Raw genomic sequence first — 9,394 nt, 5'->3', positions numbered from 1 at the left:
TATCCTAGTTAAGATTCAGATACATATTAACCAACAAGTTAACATAATTTTATGCAAAATATTTCGGTAGTTTATTGTTAGCTTTGTGTAATAGCCGTGTTTTAGCAAGCGAGACCGGTTATTTATTTTGTAATAATTTAATATCAAACTATACACATTAAAGTACGGGAATCCTATACGTTTCAAACAAATGTTCACAATTCGCCAAATTCGTTTACATAAAATTATTGTAATAATCTTGCTAAATAATAATGAATTGCAAATTAATGTTTTTAATATACTATTTCATGACAATTTAATGACTTCAGTACGTTTTTTCGCGCATTTGTACTGAAAACTTTATTTTTCAAGCTGGTGCGTATTGCGCCGGATAGTCAGTCATGGTCGTCAGTTTGGCAAGCAAACCAAACTTAACACAATCCTGTCTAGCTGCATGACCATAGCCGCAGTGATGGTATGTCTTAAAGGGACCTTTTCATGTTTCGGTAAAGTGACAAAATTAAAAATTAAAAGTTTCAGATTCGCAATTTTTTGTTGTAGTTATGATATTTGTGAGGAAACAGTAATACTAAACATTTACAATGCTTTAAAATATCCATTATAGGCATTCAAACACCTGAAAATTATATAGCGTTGCAACGCGAAACGATTGAATAATTTGGAGAGTTCTGTTGTTGTCGTTATATTTGGTGACACTACGAGGATTGCTTATATGAAGTATAGAATAAATCGCTCATTGTATGAGCACGGATGGCCGAGTGGTCTAAGCGTTGGACTTTTACTTCAGGGCTCTGTGGTTTGAGCCCAGATTATGGTTGTTTGTTAAATTTCTTTCACTTTATTCTTGTTTTGTACAAGTCATACAAACCGCGTTTAACTATACGTAGTCTATAATAAACATGTTCATATGTGTCAGCATTTTGAAGAACTGCAAAATAACTGCATTCGGAATCGTAATTATCTGGGGGGGTCCAGAAGTTCCCTTTGCACCATTGTTGTTAAATTATGTGAACCATCAAATGGAATTGTGTTGGTGATTGACACAGTTTGTGGTTGTTTCCAAAAATGTAGTGGAACTGTATGTGGGGTCAACAAATCTAATTAAGGAAAGATTCGTTACAATTTTGCTAAGTGATGCATCGGCAAAGATACCATTGTTTGTTCTTTTGTAATGATTATTTATTTATGAAAATGTTAAAATTAAGAATATATTTTATTTGTTTATATGTCTCTGCATATTTTGTTTAGGTATTGCTTGCAATAATATTTTGAAAAAATTGTAGAAATATACATTGTATTCGAAAATTTAAGCTTCAAACTAATGTGTGTGTGCAAAAGTAAACATTTTTTAACAGAAACATCATATGGTGACGATATTTCTTGTCAAATTTAGAGAAAGAAACGTCTTTTGTGTGCATAACATAACATGCGGTTTATGAATGATATACTTTTTCTTAAAGAATTGGTATATTTGATAGAATATAGAATAGTGTTATTGTTCTTTTCAAATCAATTAGCCATCATTTGCTGACGATTACAAATCAAAAGCAAAAAACATGTATACAGTAATTTCCTAATGGTCATGCACTAATATTATTGCTTTAAATGAAATGAGATGTTAACAACAGCCTACTTAGTGTATTCATTTCGTTCATGTATTGTTCTATAGCATATATTCTTATTTTTTTAAACTGATTGGGTGCGGTTTCTTGACAAAAAAACGACACTTAAAAAGCACCTATTTAGTATGTGTATACAATAGTTTCACGAATCACACCAAATTTTGACATCAAATAACTTACTCGTAATTGTAAGAAAACATGCGACAACTACCAAAATATTCAGCAACTCAATCACCAATAACACATATGAAAAGTATTTATCATCATCAGAATGAAGAGTGTCGAATTGTATTAACGGGTTCGATCGTCTAAACGGAACTAAGATAGTTTATCTATTACATATAATTCAAATATCTTAATGTCCATTGAGCTAAAATAAGTTGTTTGTTTCCAACGACATCTAAACGAAGCAGATGGAAGTAGGTCATAAAAACTTTCTATGATTCACTTCGTAAGTATAATTGTATTCCCTCTTTAATAAATTTGAAAATACTTAAATAAATATTTTCAATACTTATTTAACATGATATTTTAAATTAATTTTATTTAATTTATCATTAATTAAGCGAATGATCAAATGCAGATAAAACGGCTCTTAACTTGAGAGTTAACAGGGCAAATATAATCGAATGTATCAAAATAGATTGATCAGACAATCTGGGATGGAAAATAATGTTTAGGATCGGCGCACACACTTGAGTCGATAGGGTTAGCGGAAACAGACAATTGTTTTAACAACAACACTACATTTATATATGGTGTTGGTACTTAATCGATTAACAACACCATATATGTATGGAGTGTGGTGTTAAAAAGTAATTTGTTTCCGCTAACCCTATCGTTGTTCAAATCCAATATATATATATATTTCACGTGCGCACTTTCGGGCATGATCTCTTCTATAATTATGTAGTTTTACTGTTATGGATGTTCTTATGGTTTCGTGTTAAGACACATGTTGATGGTAGGTAAACTAGATAAATATAAACTGGATTGGTTTCATGTAAACTATAATCACGTTTCCGTTTATATAATGGACCCCCTCATCAATATTAATAATTTCAGATTGAATTTTGTCAATATGTTGGTCCATTTCGACCCTTGATTTTTTACATTTTGTTTTAAGGTGTGAAACGAAGTCGGACGTGCTATCCTTGGAGAGCGTTTTGCGTATTGTCCCTTATTTCAGAGCGTAACATATTGTATATATTAATATCAATGCTTCAAAACAATAGCGTGGTTGCTTATACAAATATTCACAAAACAGTGGGAAATAAAATGCATTACTAATAGTTATGTATTACAAAGAGAAAACAAACACGTTTCCATGCTCTAGATTTATTTAAGAAAACTATTATCAGTTTCTAATATCTAAATCTATGAATTTTATGTCGTATGGTTTCAAGGCATGTAATGTGGTTTTGATTGTTTTTGTCAGTAAATGTGTATAGTGAAAAATATACATAAAAATAACAAAATTACACCTCAAATGAAACAGAAGGAAAGACACCTTATTTATAATGCAGGCCTTAATTTATGACAGAGAACCAATAGCCGAAAAGGGAGACACAAACCATCACACTTGAGAAGACGCCTAAGTACACACACACACACATGACCACTCCTGGATCAACTCCATGTAAATAATTTGATATATTGTCTGGGTAAGTGAGACATTAGTGGTTTTATGGAGCTCAGAAACTCATACATAGCCCAAAGTTATTGATTTAAATGAAAACTTAACACAATAGACAACACGGAAAACATGAATGGCGTGAAATCGAGAAATATTGATAAGACTAAAACATGGTATGATTAATTATAATCACAAAGAATATAAAGTTAACTACACATGATTGTCTTTTTAGTTTGGTTATACAATCTTACGCGCTACCTCTAAACATTTTAGGTGATAGAAATAAACAGCTCATTGTAAACGTAATGTTAGAACGTTCCTTCCTTTGAAGCATGGGTCTAGTCAAACTTTTTCCTGTGTTGTTTTGGGACCCATAAATGGTTTTGATTAAATTACACATTTTAAGACAATTGACTTTTTTTACAAACGGTGAACAAGTCTCATTTATTCCGTTGTTTATACAAAAAAACTATCGTCCTTTTAAAATGCTAGTAAATCGAATATGAACCAAACCACTTGAGGTATGGATTTGTTCTCATTAAAATATGAATCAACATTAGTAAATATAAACAAAAATATTGATTGATGTGCAATGCGTGTCAGTTGAGATTGCAAACCTTAAGTTGACGATGAACCAATGTATACGTGAAATGTCCAATTGCAGTCAGATCGCAAATTGTTATGTGCATGAACAATGACAAGCAACAATTACTGTTCGAATACAGACAACATAAACCAACCCAGATATAATTGACCTTGCGTACAAACTATTCCATTTACCGTTTAACCCTATAATACTGGAAAATGTACAACAATAGTGTGCTTGTCTAAATTGAGATTCAATATAATATAGTGTATGCACAATGTTGTATTACCTTCGTCAAAAATATTATTAACAACCACATAAGGGAATAAACAATTTGCCCATAGAAAGTTGGTGTACTGAGTTGCCTTAGACATGTTTGAACGTCTGCTAAATTCGTCTGAGGGTTTGCATGGTTTTACATCCTGGGAACAGAATTGACTCATTTTTCAATCTTTCACTAATTACAAGCATGCTTAAATATAATGTTTATGATACACATCAAATAAATTGTAAGAGTAATAGGGTACTATCTTACATCACAAATCCGTTAAAATATACGTGGTAATAACTCCTGCAGTAACAGGAAGAACCCGTGTGCATTTATTAATTTGTACGAGGCCAACATATCTCTGTTGTCGTTGACTACTACTTAAACTGTGACGAACGGATTTTGCCCATGACTGTCATCACGCTTGTCCAATTATGCGGCTGAGACTCGTGCATGCGCCGCGCACTTCACTGCTGAGCTATTATCCTCATCGATTGACGAGAGGGCATGAGCATGCCCCATGTCACCCACATGGTCATAGTCGTCGTTTCCATGAGGACTTATCACCTTAAGAGTTGCAGTCGTATCGTAATCGTTGTGTGTCGTGATATTATTAATCGGACATGATCCCTTAACATGTTCATAGTTACCCTGGCGGTCAAGCTTCAGTTTATTGTATACATCGTTATGGGGTATACCACGAGATGTTGCGACTCCGTCAGTGGTGCAATCATAATCACTACAGTCGACTTTGACGTTACCACGCAGTTGCGCCGCCGAATCCTCAATAGAATGGTAAATGTTCTCATCAATAATGTCATTCTCAAGATCCTCTGTTCTGTTGTAATGATCGATTTGTTCGATCACTGTTTCGGTTTGTTTTTCAAGTACAAAGTAGTTAGGGTTAACCACAGTTTTATGGACCCTTGCTACATTTGACGCTGCATTTGGCAACATGTCGTCATGCTTATCATCCGTCCTATTGGGGGCTCTATTCTTCAAACAAGCAGGAATTATTCCTCTGTAAATAGTTTATGATTAGATTAAGTGCACACACGGCTGAACGTACAAGTAATCTGCAAACAAATAGTTTACGTTGGAAATAATTATTATATTAGTTTCAAAGGAGTTTCTTAACTAAAGTAGTAGTATGCATTATGTAGACCTGTAATGTAATAAACAGTAAATACACATCATTTCGAAATTTCAATTGTTTTTAATCGTATTAACTCATACACATACTCTGTTAGACCTTTAACATAAATATAATGTTCTTACATAATGGACTTAATTATTAATAAATTATGTTAGAGTTTATGCCCAACAAAACATATACAGGCAATCATACGTATTCTAGTCTTGCCTAATTTGCAAAAAATATAGTTGTCAAATGTCATTTATGTTTCAAATAAACATTGTATACCGTCTTCGAAGCATGCCTACGGCAAAACCTATCCCTACTACAACCAGTACGACAACCAACACGCCGATGCCTGCCCCTAAAGCTGGTGACTCTTCTGAAGAGAACAAATATAAGAAATATAATAATACGTGTAGGAATTCATTCAACGTAAACGTTATTTAGCAACAAAAAACTTTTTGTTTAAAGATGGGATCGTTTCAACACACCCTTTACAATGTAAATATAGCCTACACTGTATTCATTTTGATGCATTGTTTGGAATGTACTGATTATTGTAAAGTCTTAATCAAGAAGAGCACAATATCCACTTCTAGCTTTTATTTCGTTTTTAGACACAATGTTCTACGAATCTTTAGAAAACATTGTAATATATGGACTTCCACTATACACACGATCCAGTGATGAACATATACCTAATATGTAGTAGATCTAAAAATTGCTAATACAAGTCATTATACAGTTTCTGCTCAAAACGCGTTCTACCAAAAAGTTGTCTGTCATATGTCCACGGTTTGTGCTTATGTGCGCACCCTGTTTACGTTGGCAATATTAAGATAATCTGGAATATGTTACCTTATTATCGTGGTCTAAATTAATTTAAAATAAATTTACCAATAATCATTATAATCAACAAGTAAGAGTACATGTAAAAGAACTATGCATAGCAAACCTTTGGATTTGGTTGTAGTCGCTTCTCCTTCGGTACAACGGGTTTGATTAGGTATTTCGGTTGAAGTAGACATGATAATTAAACATAATTAAACACATACAGTACACATTAAACACAACGAATACAGGCATTTATGGTTGAATGGCTGTTATTTATAAAAATCATTGAGGGTTTCAACAGGAGCTATTTAAAATTCGTGTGTGGTTCATATGTATCATCAGTTATTAAATACATGGGGACATTTGTATTTGGTTTTTTTCAATCGCTTAAATCTTATTGAAAAAGAAAAGTAACCTGCGTTACATAGGGCCTGCTTCTCGCCCGTTTTTACGAATTTGAGCCTCTTTTCACTTCCTTTTACGAAAGCGTATTCCGCATCCGAATATTGTGTCTGTCCTGTAGTGGGATGAGTTCGATTGGAATCTCAATCGTATCGAATACTCGTATTGGAAGTATGAATCATTATCAGTAGTTTTTGTTCTATGTTAAAATGCATACATGTATATTTTGCGATTATATAAAGGTATACGTTTAGGCTTAAGGTCATAGTTATAAGATCATTCTACTGTGAATTCAAACTTGGTAACATTTTGTTTTATATAAAGTTGAATTAATTAACAATGTTATACTATGAGGTCCCTCATTTGAAGTTCATTTGAATTAAAAGACATAAATAAGGTAATGGTATAGGTAACAACATACCCAACAAGCGTATGCCTGCCTTATTAATTAAGGTGGCTTCTCTAATTATCCCTGTCCAGTATTCTTGCTGTTGACCTGCATTTAACCTAGATGCGACAATACTTGAGATGGAAGCTGGAAACGCGTTTTCCTTTAAACATATTACATTTCCCTGGACCCAAGTCTTGCTTTGTTTTGCTCTATCTGACGGATCTGATAAATAAGAATGTACAAGTACATTTAAGTACGCATAAGTGAAACACGCCGTTGATTATTGAGAAGAATTAGCACACATGTGTATAATGATTATCCGTCAAAGAACGTTTTTATTATTATGCAGCGCGTATGTGATCGCTTCATGAAATATTTTGAAAGCTTATTGTTGAATTTAATTAAATATAATTATGTAAAACAATACTTCTTGTGCCACGTCATCGCTATAACATAACATGTGTTAATGTTATAGCGCAAATCAAACATACACAGTAAATAATAATATGTGAGTGTATGCAAACGAGTCAAATATGAATACCTGCTGTTGGCTTGTTGCTACATATTACGTTTAGGTTGTTTGTGCTGACACATGATTTCCATTGGAATCCCGAGTACCTATATGTGAGGCAATCGCCAGTGTTTCCCGTACCACTATTGATGACCCATGAATCGTTTACTGTGTATACAAAGCAGATAAATATGCATGGGTATTAGAGACCTATGGAGCGAAATATACGGACGTCAATCAATTTGTTTCTTTTTATGTTTAACTAGTCATACATATATACTTATGCAAGACATTAGGCGATGAAAACCATTAAAATTGTGTTTTTCTCCAGCATACTTTCCAAGCATAGTATTAAAGTGTACCATATTCGCAAGTTTATTAATTAATGTACCACACATTTAAAATCCTAAAGAACTTTGGCCAGTTTGGGATATATTAGTATGTGTGATATCTGAATACTTACCCATAATTTGAGAAAAGATGGCGAACCAATCTATTTTACAAAGACTATGTTGGTTGTTGTCCCAATGTCCAAGTTTGATCTCATGTACAGATGTATTGAAGCAAAGACACTCCATTACTGACTGAATATATTAATATATTCATTTTTATTCTTTTAAAACATAGAACGAAATATAAATGCACACATAAGATACCTAAATAGGACATATATTTAAAACAGTTTACATTTTTAAGGAATTGCTAAATATATTATTGTATTTGAATGATTAAGGCCAAAAGGAAAAAAAGATTAAAAGCTTTTTACGATTTCGACATTTTATGACAGCATAGCCGATTATATATATTTTCAATCTGGTAAATAACTTCCACGGAACATAACAACGGACATGTGTAGTGTAAGAAAGTACTAGACATTTTAGACATTCTCTTTAAGGTAAGCATTGGCAAAAACGTATATATTCATATGTCGTACACACACAAAATCATTGCACAATACTGAACTAAATATTCAATATGCATGCTACATTGTAAGACAAGCTACTTTATTATTAAACAGTAGTTTGAAAGCTTTCAACCAATAGTGCATGATTCATATTTGAACGGATTGTTTTGCTAAAAATATACCCTTTGCAAAATAAAACGTCGTTTTTTGCTGAGTATACAATTACATAAATTCTTTAACTTGTGAAATGATTAGTGGACTTATACATATACGTGTGCATACGTAAGCGTTTACAAAGATACTAGTACGTGTACATAGATGAGTATACGTGTTTACTTATAAAGATACGTGTACAGAGATGTGTGAACGTGCACGCAAATAAATATACGAATACATCGATAGGTATACGTTTAAATATATAAATATACGTGTAGATAAATGAGTAAAGGTCAAAATAGATGAACAAAATAAGAATCGAACCGATTGTTCAACATTATCACTTAAACAACTCGTTATTATGATCCCTTGCAAAGATCACATGGACTTTTGCTGAGCTTATTGATGTCATATCATCGATATAGAATTATATCTTCCATGATCACGTGTCAATTTATTATCTAAAACCCATAAACTTTTTTTAAACTTAATTTTCAATAATTGCTCGTTGAAGATGGTCAATTATTATAATTATCAAGTGTATTGTGTGCTGATGACCCTTGATTAATATACCAATATGTAACAATGTTTCAATTTAGCAGTGCTCGCTCATTAAGTCTGATGCAAGTAAACACTTACTGTAGGGATTGATATATCTACGCCATTTAACCCCTTTATTCCAAATGGTCTATGATGCCCACACAGGCTCTGGCAATAGCCAATACTTGTCACATTGTACGTGTTTTGCACAGTCTTTTGCTCGTGTGCACAACCTGCGATGGATAATGACGCTGCACATGTTATACTTATATTAGCGTATTTAAAAAATAAAAAACCTCACGGAGGGCACTATGGCAATATAATGACAAGCCAGGTAGCCCCAAATAGTATATGAACCGAAGTCAAAGGCTGAGGTTCATATACTATTTGTGGCTGCCTGGCTAGG

The sequence above is a fragment of the Dreissena polymorpha genome, chromosome 15, assembly GCF_020536995.1.
Source record: "Dreissena polymorpha isolate Duluth1 chromosome 15, UMN_Dpol_1.0, whole genome shotgun sequence".
NCBI lineage: Eukaryota > Metazoa > Mollusca > Bivalvia > Myida > Dreissenidae > Dreissena > Dreissena polymorpha.
This window is presented reverse-complemented; position numbering follows the sequence as displayed.